The sequence below is a fragment of the Centrocercus urophasianus genome, unplaced genomic scaffold, assembly GCF_019232065.1.
Source record: "Centrocercus urophasianus isolate 14NV4802_14NV808 unplaced genomic scaffold, USGS_Curo_1.0 seq_12, whole genome shotgun sequence".
NCBI classification, from domain to species: Eukaryota; Metazoa; Chordata; class Aves; order Galliformes; family Phasianidae; genus Centrocercus; species Centrocercus urophasianus.
The window spans coordinates 22,847,214-22,861,519 of NW_024884364.1; the positions used below are offsets into that span (position 1 = coordinate 22,847,214).

General features: G+C 37.2%; 1 long non-coding RNA gene across 1 annotated transcript in view; it reads left to right on the top strand.

The window, feature by feature from the left end:
* Positions 1–2,156: 2,156 nt before the first annotated feature.
* LOC122155920 overlaps positions 2,157–14,306 on the top strand; it is a 91,028-nt gene continuing 78,878 nt past the window's right edge. The window contains exon 1 of the long non-coding RNA XR_006167337.1: positions 2,157–2,198. This is a non-coding gene — a long non-coding RNA (uncharacterized LOC122155920). The remainder of the gene's footprint in view (positions 2,199–14,306) is intronic.

A 14,306-nucleotide genomic window follows, 5' to 3' on the forward strand; every position in this document is an offset into this window, starting at 1 on the left:
CCTCCCTGAATGTGTGGCTTTGGGGATCCCATGCTTGGTCTGGTGTGGCCTGCCAGGAGCTGCACCTTTTCCCTTCCCTCCCTGCTGCATCAACAGGGCTGGCACTGCCATCCTCCCTGGGCTTCTCTCTCGGTTTCACTGGCACTCCTCAAAGAGGATGGTTTGCTGACTAAAAGGCTTGAGTACTCTCCCTGGCTTTGCAGAGGAGCAAATGCCCAAGCCCCTTTTTTTGCCCATATGCAGTCTTTTTCATTGTCTTTCTTCCCTTCCAAAAGTTAGTCTTGCAGCTGACCTTCATTACCTCCATTAGTACTGCAGATTCATCAGAGTTCAGGAAGTGCAGCTACCTGCCTGCTAGTGTCTCCCTACTGAAGTGCTGCATTAGATAGTCTGTGTCCAATACAAAATGGATTTACATGCTAGATCTATCACTTTCTTAATCAGACATCATTTTTTTTTTCAGTTACATTTATTTTAGGACATCTTAATATTCAAATAGAAAAGCAGATTTATATCTTTTGTAGAGTACAGTAGATTGCTTCATTTAACTTGCCAGCATACTGAGTTGGAAAGCCTTTAACGAGTTATATTTGCAATGTGCCTGCATTTCCAAGTAGACCACTATCCCTTTTTCTTTCAGGTTTAATTAATTCACAGAAATGAAAAATTTTTTTAGCAACCTAGTCTGTAGGTTGCTAACCACAGGTTATATGATTGTAGGAGGAATATTATGCCATGTACAACAAATGTATTTGCAACATGCAATCAGATTATACTTTCACAGCTGTGGGATTATGGACTGTTAGCATATTCAATCTCTTAAAATATGAATATTTTTGCAGATATTACCTGTGCAACTCAGGGAACACTCCTGCACATTATTTGAGTACATAGTAGTTGGGTGAAAGTTTAAATTCCAGCTGGAATCATATCGATGGCTCTGAGATGGCCAGAAGTGGGCTCATGGCAGGGAACCTCGCTGCTTCCTCTGGCTTGGAGAGCCCCATGGGCAGCAGCAGTGGCTGTGAGATGGAGGCACCGGGATGCCTCTGTGCTGGCAGTACTGGAGTGGCTGAGTGTGGCAGGAGGGCCCAAGCAAGCCAAGGCCATCACGATTGCAGATGGGTTACTTTTCTGCCTGCTGGCAGACAGAAAAGACTGCCTCGCAATTCTGACATCAGCTCTGCTGTGAACCTCTCCCAAAGTGGGATGCTCTTCATGCAGCTGTAGTTCCAGAAATCTTGGCAGCAGGCGGTTACATGGGCAGTGTGCTGGGAAAGGGTTTTATCCCGAGGGGGATCCTCTGTGGCTTCGTGTCTTACCACAAAACCTACCTCCTGAATTAAAGGCTGAAGACACTAGGCAAGAGGATGTGGTTTTTTAGATGTAAAACATTGTGAAGACTTTCCTTTAAGCATGGTAACTGACAAACAGATTAAAGTATTCTAAGGCAATATTTTGATTTTTTAGTTACATACACATAGTATCAGTCAGAATAGCAAATTATGCTGAAATATAGTCTGTAAAACTGAGCACTTTACCCTTTGCAAAACTGCACATACTGGTGTCTGTTTCTGACAAGACTGTCCCAGGGCGTGCCAGGTCTCCTGGGGTTAAGCATTACAAATTTTCAGCCTTGCCCTTCCACTGTGATATACTGAATTTTGCATGTCAACATTATACTCTTCCAAAACATGCAAGGAGTGTTGTAAAGAAGAAAAAGATTTTGTGGAAATCTGAAACATCTTTTTTTGTTGTTCTTAGTAAATAGGAACAGTGATGTAAAAAACCTGTTACATTTGGTTTGTGCTGAGTGGGGGAAGTAGAGGAGGAAGATTAAGTTTAGAAAACCCAACCTAATCATCTAACTCACTGTCTGCAATCAATGAAAATATTTATAACAGAATTGAAATACCGTTAGACTCAGAGATCACGGTTGAAATAGCTTTTTGTAATCTTGAAGTATGGCTGAAGAAGCAGAGTCTTTGACTATAACACTCATGTAGTAACAGTAGGAATGAAACAAATATTGAAAAGGAGTTCCAAAAGCTCAAATAATATCTCATTTGGGTGTATATATTAGTTCACTAAATTCCAATTCTCCGACCAGTAATCATGATTGTTAATGTATATCTTTTACGACTTTCAGAGCAAGAGAAGCAAATCTTGGGAGCATGATCATTGTGATACCCTCAGTGGTAAGTACCCGAACTGCAATCAAATTTATTACATTTTTGTAGAGTAGAGGCCTTTTAGAGACCACACTTGCTGCAGCTTAGTCACACAACGGCTTCAAATGTCGTTCTGGAATAATAGGGTAGTAATATGATATACTCTATAATGAAAATCAGTGTAAAGCACAGGTGGTTGCTAGTATTTGTGTGGTCAGATATAAAAGCTTCACTATGGGCACAAGCTACTGCTTTCCCACTTGAGGAAAGTATAATTAAAAGTGGTTTCCAGATGTGCTCACCCATGTCTGCCATTTCTAAAAGTGAATTTTGCAAATGCAAACTGGTCTACGTTGCATTCATCATTATGAAGCTATTGATGGGTTTTCAGATGATAAAAAGGTTGGGAGCATAAATACCCTAGCTTTAAAACTGAGGTGTCTTTAAACAGCAGATGGTAGCATTTTATGTTCATACTGTGTTCATAGGATTTATGTAAGTAGTTCATAGCTGATCTGTGGCAAACATGCAAAATCTATCTAGACAAAAAATAACATTTATTTCATACAGATGAGAGGTGGCTCATTGCTGGCAAATTGATTTGCTACCAGAAAGTTACAGTAAGATGGTACTGCCGTTGTTGTTTTGTTTCTCAGTAATGCAGTGAAGTAAATGTCACCCTAATGCATTACATTTTAGCTCCTTTATCCTAATTTTCAAACCTGGACATATAAAATGCATCTTCTAATTTTTACTTTGTCTGTAGGTACACAAATAGTTAGAAAACAAGAAAAATATGCTAAAAAGTGATCAGCTCAAAATGGAAAATAGTAGAAACTCTTAGTTATAGGCTTATATAATGCATCGTTAGTTGAGTTGTCTGGGAAAAAAATACAACAAACTTCAGAAAAGATGCTAGGCTTTAAAATGTGGTTAAAAGGAGATTTCAGCTCCTTTAATTTGGCTAATTACAGATTTTTAAGGCAAAATTGTTGTCCTAATATGCATGTAATTTCATTAGACCTTGTATTTCCCCTGGAAATTTTGTTGTCAAAATAAACTCTGTTTCAAAAGAAATTTTTTTCAACTCCAGAAGAAGCAACAGGGAAGAATGCCATGCCTGCCTTCATCTTAGTAGTACTTCTGCTAGCACTACACTCATTACTGATTCCTGTATCTTCTAGGGAAGTTCAGAAGTGTAGGCTGGAATCTATTAGGCTAAGGATCTTGGACTATTGATAAATAATATGAAAATATTTTTTTAGATACTGTGTGTAATTTTGCCTGACCTTTGCATGCGTTTCGTTTACTTTTTTCTGCAGATGTGACTCACAGCTGTCAAATGAGAATCTAATCCTTAACATTTGATTTTAGGGAAATACCAAGAGTGAATAAATTAAATGTTTTTCGTGTGTTTCCTCTTGGACTTTTCTGCAAGGAAGTTGCTTTTCCATTTAAGTCCCTCTCTCTCTTTTTTGACTAAGCAGAATTGAAGCACTCTTTTGAAGTGTGTATACACTAGAATACTTCAGTAAAGGCTAAATTAGTCAGAAAAACAAGTGCTCAGTTAAATAATTTTTAAAATAAATCATTACATTTAGACGTGCTCAGGTTTTTTTTTTTTTTTTTTTTTTTTCTTTGTTGGTTGGTTTTGGGAATTCATTTTGCAGTAGAAAACATTGCAAGTACTCTCAAAGGCACTGACAGGTTCAGTAGGGACTCATAGAATCATAGAATCATAGAATCACCAAGGTTGGAAAAGACCTAAAAGATCACCCAGTCCAACCGTTCACCTATTCCCAATAGCTCCTACTAAACCACGTCCCTCAACACAACATCCAGTCTTTCCTTGAACACCCCCAGGGTCGGTGACTCCACCACCTCCCTGGGCAGTCCATTCCAGTGCCTGACCACCCTTTCTGAAAAGTAATACTTCCTCATCTCCAGCCTGAATCTCCCCTGCCGTAGCTTGAAGCCATTCCCCCTGGTCCTATCACTAATGACACGAGAGAAGAGGCCGACCCCCAGCTCACTACAACCTCCCTTCAGGAAGTTATAGAGAGCAATGAGGTCTCCCCTGAGCCTCCTCTTCTCCAGGCTGAACATTCCCAGCTCCTTCAGCCTCTCCTCATATGGCCTGTGTTTCCAGACTCAATGCAAACTTGGTAGCAAAGATAGTAAGTTCACCTATATGTTCTTCCCTGTAATAACATAATAACCCAGTAAAATCATAATGCTGGTAAATTAGAGTGTTCTGGCTTGAATATTTTTGTATCTCTGAGATAGAAAATCCGGATCTAGGATGCTCAAGGCACACTCAAGATAGAATGGAACATACAACCAATGAGCAGTATATCAATAACTGCATGGTGAAAATGCTGAACTTATAAATATTGGTTGTTGGAACAGCAGATTTTTTAATGTGAACAAATGTTTAATAATACTTTTTTACATTGTAATAACAGTTTAGTTTAAAGAGTTTAGTATAAATATTCTATTTTGATACAAAGCTACCAGTGACTATTTTTACAAGTATGCTACCAACATGCACATATACTTTTAATATTATATCACATTTAGACCACTGTTTGCCCAAGAGGTAGAATTTTACCACATGACTGTTATTAATCCTTTTATTTTCTGGCAAAATGACATTCAATATCAAGCTTAGAAATGTTCACCAAACTACAGACATTCACATGTGAAAACGTGCAAAATGAATACTACCTTGCTACTTAATTCACAGTCTATTGCTAGTGGTCACTGTCATGAGTTGACTGTTCACATCAGAGTCCAGCTCCGTGACCTCACTTAACATTCTGTACATACATTTTTTTGTGCAAAAAGTCTATTTTCTCAGGAACTCAGAGTAAGACAAATAAGTAACTTACTGAAAAATAGATTCTTTAATTACTGGGCATTTTACGTCCTTGCTACCTGTTGACTTCTGAGTACTTGTTGATTGGTAGTATTCTTATCAGTTCAAAAATAAAATAATGACCCAACTGAGGGAGACGCCAGTTTTTTTGGGTTGTGCATGTAAGGACATGAGGAAAGTGGCATATTGGCAGGTAGAGATGCTTCCTTGACCACCAGATGTGGAAGACAACTCACAGACCCCCCCTCAAGTGCAACAAATCTGTCCTCTATAGTTAATTTAGGCAATATCCTTCTATATAATCCTCTGCCAGGTACTGAGTACAGTTGTGTGAGCTGTTGTATATATATGATACTCTTGTTGGCTACTCACTGACAGTTTTGCGAGAACATCCTTTTCCAAGCATCTATACCCTTCTTGTTTGTAGTATTCTGGGGTCCAACAAGTGCACTGCATTCTATTTCACCCAGAAGAAATTAGAGATGACCTGCTTTATATTTTATCTCTATTTAGAACTTTTTTTTTTTTTCTTTGTGTTTAATACCTCTTTTAAATCTTGCCAGCATTATATCTTTCACATACCTATTCTTTGCCATAATTGAGAGACTTTGTTTGTGGGCTCACAATTAGCTGCTATAAGAAAATGGTCTAATCAGTAGGTGAATCAAATCAACTTTAATAGTAATAATTGTAAAATATTTCATTTTGATTTTGATTTTTTTGTACACATTTTGTACACAGAATTTGGAAAAAAATATTTGAACTTTAGATTAAATCTTTTTCATATTGACAATGTATAAATATAATGGTTCAGCAATTTCTAAACTGTTTATTTTGTTGTTGTTTTTTAATGGAAAATGATCTAACACATTTCCTGGCAAATTGCTTTGTTTTTGGTGAACCACGCTTTTTGGAGGGAAAATTTTCTAAAATGTTTCCTGATAACTGTATCACGTGACAAACATATTGTGTCTTTTCTGCCCTTTTAATCTTGGTGTTTCTGGCATTTTGCAGTGTGTTAACAGATTATCAACTTCAAACGTGAGTTTTCTTGTTCCTTCTTAAAATGAAGTATCTTGCAAGAAATATATGCAGTCCAGCTCAAATGCTTTGGCTGTGGATAAGCCTCATTTACTCGTGTCAATACGACCACTGAAACCACTGAAAGTTGGGTGCTTACCAGTTCTCAAGGTCAGCATATGTTACACCACTGTAAATATATCTTATATGAGGCCTGCTCACAGGTCTGAGCTGAAAATAAGCATGAATACAGCCATACCATCAGTTCTTAGTTACTGCCCCAGGACTTCATCTCTTTCAGTTGTTCCCTCGCAACAGTGCCCAAGCCTGCAGACAAAGCAGCATGCTTGCTTCAGGCCAAATAGCAAGACATGGTCCTTATGAAACCAGAGGTGGTCACCACACAGATATCACCACTTTCTGTCCCACTGCATGACTGGCCTCCCCATTCAGACCTTCATTTAACTGGGCTAAAATCCCATGGCATTTTGCTGCTTCCTTGTAGAATCCTGTTGTTTAAGGAAAGCTTAAAAGTCACAACTCTTAATGTGGTTGTCATTCAAACTGATTTTACTACTACATTTTTAATTTTTTACGAGGGAATATCTTCTCAGGTGTTATAGGTACTGTGCCTTCTGTTCTTGTGTGAATTTGCCAACTGTAGCAATAGCACTGGAGACTCTTCCTCTGTTTTGTTAAAACTGTCTCCTTATTCTTTCCTAATCAAATGCATTGGAATTGAGACTAATTCTGATCACAGCTGATTGAGCTCTACTAGAGACACTGGAGAGTCAATACATTATATTTTTTTATTTATAGATTTTTGTGATAAAACAAGGGGTTTTTTTTTGTTCTGATCTTGTTCTTAGTACTCTTTCTTAGAACTGGCTTCCAAGTTCAGATCATAGAATCATAGAATGGCTTAGGTTGGAGGGGACCATAACGACCCTTGAGCTCCGGCCCCCTGCCAATTGGCAGTGTTGACACCCACTACATCAGATTTCCCAGGACCCCATCTAACCTGGTCCTGAACACCTCCAGGAATGGGCATCTACAGCTTCTCTGGGCCCCTTATGTCCATAAACCTCACCACCCTCTGAGTAAATAATTTCCCCCTAGTATCTAATCTAAATCCCCCCTCATTTATTTTAAAACTATTCCCCTTTGTCCTATCACTACTGGGCCATGTAAAAAGTCAGTCCCCCTCCTGTTTATAAGCTCCCTTCAAGTACTAGAAGGCCACAATGAGGTCTCCCTGGAGCAATCTGTTTTTCAAGCTAATAAGCCCAGCTCTCTCAGCCTATCTTCATAGGAGAGATGCTCCTTTGACCATCTTCGTGGTTCTCCTCTTTGCCCTCTCCAGCAACTCCTCATCCCTCCTGTGCTGGGGGCCCCAGAAGATTAAAGGGTTATTGTACATCTTGTACAATGTACATATTGTACATGAGAAATGAACCCTAGTCATTTAGGAGCATGGTATTAGTTTATCTATCTGTACATTGGTGTAAGTGCATGTCGGCCCTGTGAATGCAGTAGCTATTGACAGACACTCCCTGCTTAGCTGTGAGCATCTTGATTGCCTAGAGTGTGGTATTCTGCTTTGAGTGATGTACTGAGAGAAGGAAACAGAGAACAGAGATGATAATCAGAGGTCTTGAAGATCTGATTTACAAGGGAAGTTTGAATGGACTCATCAGACAAATGTCTTGGGAATAATGAGAATAACTGGTGTTGTTTTGGGGCAGTGTGGTGAACTAGACAACCTCTTTTGTTTTGTTCAGCTTGTCTTTTCATCCCCTCAATCATTTCCCTCATCCTCCTTCTATTTCTTCCCATGCCTACAGTATTTTGGCATTTCAGGGAGTAATTATGTGCAGAATTTGTGGTGATTAAGGTTATAAAGAGTCAACAAAATTTAATTTCATTCATTATGATAATATTTGATGTCTGGAACACTGATTTGTAACAGAAGAGCTGCTTTAACTGGTGGCATTTGAGAAAGTAAATCTCTTCAGCCTTTATAATGGCTCCTTTTTGCAGTTACATTTCCTGGTGCTGTGCCGGAATACCTGAGGTGCTTTCTGAAATAAGGAGGAAGAACCTTCCTAGAACTCTCTGGTACAGGAGAAAATTCTCTGTGCTCTGTCTTTTCCCTGTCCATAAGTCCACTGTCAGCAGATGCATCTGAAGTATGCCTCTGAAAATTCACTGAGATAGGAAAAAGCCACTTCAGTAGTGCTTAAATAAAGGAAGGTATACACTAGCTAATCAGGGAGTAGATAGGGGAAAAAAAGCAAACAAAAGCCTTACAAACCATAAGTCATTTCAGCTTCAGGATGGCAGCTTCTACTGTACATGCCTTTTGGAAGCCTCTGTACTTGTATAATAAATGATAAATGAATGATAAATTAAGATAATTTGGGCTTAAGGGATTTTCGTAATTTAGTTTAGATTTTACTTTTACCTTTTCCTACCAGTGATAGAATCAAAAGTGGAGTGCTGAGAATCTGTTTTTAATGATAAACAAAGGTAAGTCCATTGAATTTGGGTTTTTGAATGTAGCATACTGTTAAAGCCTGAAGGACATGCAAGTGACAAACATTTGATAAAAAAAAACAAACAAATTTTAAAGTCTTTTAAAGTCTTACTCTGGTAGCTAAAGCCATAGAAGACTACAGGACCCTTTACAGGATACTGGACACTGAAAAATGCATCAAATGCCATCAAAGTTATACATATAGGTATGTAATTTTTTGTCAGAGGCGTTCAATATCATGACCATTAATGTGAACAGGGGAAACTGTGAGACAGAATGTGTCATACCATGGTGAAAAACACTTGTCTGCTTTCTTCTGGGCACACAAGTATATCAGTCATGAGGGACTGACCGTTTGCCTCAATGCTCTACAAGGCAAACTTGAAGCCCCTGTCTGCCAGGAAACTCTCAGACTGAAAGACAAACATAGGCTGGAGGTGAAATGCACCAAGACACTCAAAAAACCACCATTAGAGCAAAAAAGCAACATCAACAAAAATAGATGGAGCAGAAAAAATGATTGTGATGGAATGTTTGTTATCTTGTTAAAAAATTTAGAAAACCCATTTTTGCATCTTCTATGTACAAATGACAAAAGAAAAAGAAATCCCGCTGTGGAGAACATTGAAAAGAAGATGCTAAAGCAAAACAAGAATATATAATTCATGATAAGGTAAAAGCCATGCAGTCTGAAAATACAAGAAAGATGCAGGCAAGTTAGGGATTCTAGGAAACAAACTGAGGTAGACACAGGTTTCCATAATAGGTCCAAAAATACTAGGTAATGGTAGGCATGCACTAATATCGTATTAGTTAATCTAAACTTATCGTATCGTATTTAGTTAAACTAAATAATGTTTTTGAGAGCATAAGGGATTATTTATACTTGTAGTTATTTATACTTGAAGAGACATCTAAATAATATTAAAAATGACTAACCTACCACCGTGGTTCCTGGCTCAACGTTGGAAATAGATTTGGTAGAATTAATCTGGTTGGAAATTTATAGTTCATACCTCAGTGAGACAAGAAGAACCTAGGAAAATACATTTTTTAGTGAGTATCTACCTGTTTTTGGCTAGTAGAATCCATCAGAGTGACACGGACTTTGAAAATATATTCTTTTTACATCTTTGGTTGAAAAGCTTTTGCTCCCTTGGATCTTGTTAACAATGAAAGCTTTGAAAGCATTAGGAATAGGCAAAATCTCACTTCCTAAAGTGTTTATCACATCCATTTTTAAGTTGTAGAGGAGAGCATAGTTGTCTGTTTCTTTACATAAATGGTTTGATCTTTTATCAGCCGCAGTCCTCCCAACTTTTTCCAGGGCACACCTTCAGCTTTTTACTGTTGGACTGAACACAAATCTTTTTCAGGCTTTAGGCAGTGAATTTGATATTGCCTGTACTGTAATCTTTTTTGCTATATGGCTGGTCTACTAACATGCTTAATATTATCTAAATTAAAACCTCAAAGATGATTAAAGAGATTGAAGTAATGAAAGGGCTAATGTAGGAATTAAGTGGTCTCTGGCTTTTCTGCTGTCCTTCCTTGTTGGGGTTGCACTTCACTCAAAGCATCACTCACCTTCTGAGCAGAATTCATTGATTCTGGTAAACAGTTATTTTTATATCCCTTTTAAAGATAAAGAAAAGCTGGCAAGAAAAACTGTTTTTGCCAAAAATCCCAGAGAATCCTTGCCAAAGGAATCAGAAATTATAAATGTGAGCATGAAGTGAGAAGTGAGGGTAGGTCCGTAAGAGTATCTATACAATATGTCAGGTAGATTTGTGAGGAGACTGTGGAAACTGAACAGAAAAGAAAAAAAATGCAGAGCTGCTATGACCTGAAGTTATGAAACAGAGAGGAGAAAAGGACACCACAGGGAGGTGGATAATACTGAGACGTCAAAGTTTTAAGAGCATACCCAAATCTAATCTCTGTGGTCTGTGATATTTTGCCTGTTATTTTGCAGTATTCCAATGGAGAAGTTTTAAGCTGATGAAAGAATTTTATAGAGTGTGTTCATGAGGAATGAGCCAGTAAGGAGCGAAGTATCTGATATAGTCTAGAGGTCTCAAGACAGCTTTGTGGTAGCATCGAGATGGCTGATGTACAGCTATAAGACTGGAATAACTGATAGGTGGAATCTGTAGTGACACTGCTGCCTTACTCCATCTGTAAGGTAGCACTCACAGAAAATGATGAATAAGATCTTTAGTGATGTGAACTCCAAATGCACTCCTTTCATTCCTCAAAAATCAGTCAGTATTATTTGTACATGCAGAATTTTTAAAATGACCTTGAGTGAGTTGGGTCATTTCAGAGGAACCTATCTTTCAGGCAGACAAAAGTCACTTTCCTCGTTATACACAACATGGGTAATGAGGCAGGACTAAGGGAAACCCAGCTTTCACTGAAAAATACAGGAAATAATACTTTAAACAGGATTTAAATAACAGAAAAGGAAAAGGCTTTATGAAAAGGAGAGGCATCAAGGCCTATTATGCTTGAATTACAGTATGAGTTCAGTAATTTTGTTTATTATCCAGTCATGTACGCTCCTTTTTGTTTTTCTTCATGATAGCTGTACATTCTCAGTCTCATTGTTGAAGCAAGAAAACAGACTGAAGTTTTTGTTCTGTTGACTCTTAACAACCAATCTTTCTCAGCAGTTCAATGTAGTACCACAAAAGGTAGGCAAATTGACTTTATTAGATTGTGTGCGCCACACCCTAGTAGAAAATGTATGAGAACACAGTTGCAAGGATTTATTTCCAGGTCAACATTACTTGGAAAAAAGTTAGGAAATAATAGTGGTCTCATTATATACATGTTTTTTCAGTTATCTGGGACTAGTGATGATGATTTCCATCTATACCTCCAAGAAAATCCAAGTGTAGGGAAAGTTATTTTCATCACCTTATTAACAGAAAGCTATCAAAAATACTTTCAGAAGTTCAGACTAATTTTGGCCTGAAATTAAGAATTCAATTTTGAAATTTAAAATGTTTGTGCTTTTTCCTAAATTTTCTTGTAAGGGTTTTTTTGTTTGTTTGTTTTTCTTTTTTTCTTTTTTTTTTTTTCTCTGGTTTCCCCTTTCACTTAGTTATAGCACTTCACTGTTTTATGGTTTTCATTATAATTCTACCTTCAAAATAGCAAATCAATCAAAATGCTGCAATACAGACCTTTTCTGCTTGAAAGTTGGACAGATATTCCATTGGCTACCTCTTCGTTTTCAAATCCAGGCAGAAAATCATCTTTCTGATTTTCAAAATTCTCCAGTCATGCAATGCTACTTTGAGGCATTTATTTTTTCAGAGTCACTTCTCTGTTTTCACTGCAGTAATTTCTGCTCAGACCCTTTCCTATTGTTCGTTTTTAGTGTTGTCCTTGATTCTTTTTCACCATTTGAGACACATGTATCTTTTACATCACACACTCGCTGGAGACATAGTGTTTTTTAAAAAAGAGGTAATATTATGCCATAAATTTATTGTGTTCAGTTAAATTATTCTATGTTTATATTTAAGCAGGTGATTAAATGAGATCCTTACGTTGTTGGGTTTGTTGCTGGTTTTTGTTGTTGATGTTGTCATTTGTTTGTTCTTTTACAATGCAAGTGGTTCTGCTTTTACCTACCCCACAAAACACATTATTTCCAAAGTTTATGTTAATTTGTACTCTTATATTTCATCGATAAACTCTGCTTTTCTTTTGTTTCTAGGATAAAGGTAGAATTCACTTACTGTGCTCCCAGTCGAGGCAGACACAAGTAAAAACGAATGGTCATTTATTGGAATTCCTTGACTTTGTGATATAGCTCTCAGAAATATGTTCTTTGAGAGGGGATTTATTCCCATCACTGAGTGTAAAGGATACAAAAGCTGTTGCTTTTGAGGATGTGTTTCAAAAGACAATCTGAATATTTAAAATAAGAGTTGATTGTTCTCAAAGGGTTGTCCTTTGCTCTTCTCTTAGTACATAAAATTCATTACTGCTTTTTTTCTGCTCATTATGAATACACAAATGGCATCTTGCAAAACCACTGCAATACATTATTCCAAATGCCAGGCAGATCATATATGAAGACATCTATCAATATCAGACAGAAAGACTGGAGCTGAAAAGTAGACATGGTCTGAAATGCCCTTGTGTAGATGAAGAATGGCATTTCACAGCAAGCTAGCTTCATCAGAAGCTGTGAGCACAAGTTTTTGCCATATCTTTAGACAGCATCTCTCTCCAGGCGCAAAGATTCTCTGTTTCTTCAAAACAAGCTGTCATATAACTTGAAAAGAATTTCATTACTCTGATATGAAAAATGTATTTAAAGAAACATTTTTTCCTTTAGGCCTGTAGGTAGAAGGTGAAGCCAAACAAAACCTTGATAGATGCAAGTTAAGGTAAATAATGCATTATAAACTACAGTTGCAAAATGATAAAGGAAACCATATCAATATGTGGAAAGTAAACTGTGCTCTTGAAAAATTGTTGAGCTACTCATGTCTAGAAATCTATTGTTCCAAAACTGTTTTCTTGATTTTGTCAATGGCTTTGAGTTAGTTTAAAATAATGAATATCCTGAGCTTATCATGATGAACGATGTCTGTTGGAGGGAAAATCAGCACACATTTTGAGAATCATTTGTTTGTTTTGCAATACGGTGTCTTGAAAGATGACATTCAAGTTGTACAGTGCTTATAGGCACAGTAACCGCATGCTACAGGAGTAGGTGGAACTTGACCTGTAATTATACTGTACTAAGTTTTAATAAATCCTGTAGCAGTAATGAAAAATGATATGCTTTCCCATAGCTAAAAATGGTCTGAGATTTCTTCATGTTGAGCAGTTTTGGGTTCACAGGCAACTATACGTTTTTAATTCAACAGTCTTAATTACAAGAAATGTAATGATAATGAGTACTAGCAAAGAACAAATAATTTTTTAGAAAGATGAAAGAGGTAGAACTTAAATTCTATCTAAAGGAAAGAAATAAATTGGTAATAAATTGGTGCCTCTATGTTGGAAAATTCATTTATTTTACTTAGGGCATATATGCTGTTATCAGTTGTCATTTATTTTTTGCTTTCTTTTTTATTTCTTCTTTGGTATCCTTTTTATGGCTAAAAATATCTATTTAGTAATTGGAAAAATATTATGTTAATGTATGATCCTAAAAAGGAAAGCGGTTGGTGTCTTAAGCATTTGGTAATAGGATATCAGATTCTGTCACTGCTATGAAATCAGTAATAAGCTTAGATAAAAGTTTTATCCCATTGAAGAACAATTTTTCCATAGATTTCAGTATGAACAGAACTTTGTTGTTGGTATGTAGTAAGTAAAGTCTGAGTTGGAGTCTGTTGCAGGCACAGAAAGACTGCCTGTTCGGTTTGCCTTGTTCAAAGCCTGAAGTCCCCTCCCGATGACTCCCATCTGCCCTTGGTTATCTGATGTGTTCATAGTCCCTGTGTCTATGTCAGAGGAATCCAAACTCTCCAGCTAGTACTATGCTTGCTAGATTGCCTAGTGTCTGAATAGAATATCTGAAAGTTATCTAATCTTGAATGTTGGTTCATATGTAAGGTAGCTTGGAGGACCTGCTGCTGTTATACGCTCTCTGATTTGACTTACAGGAAGTCAAGGTTTATAACCTTTAAGGAATAAAGTAACCAAGAAACAAATGTTCAGCATTTGG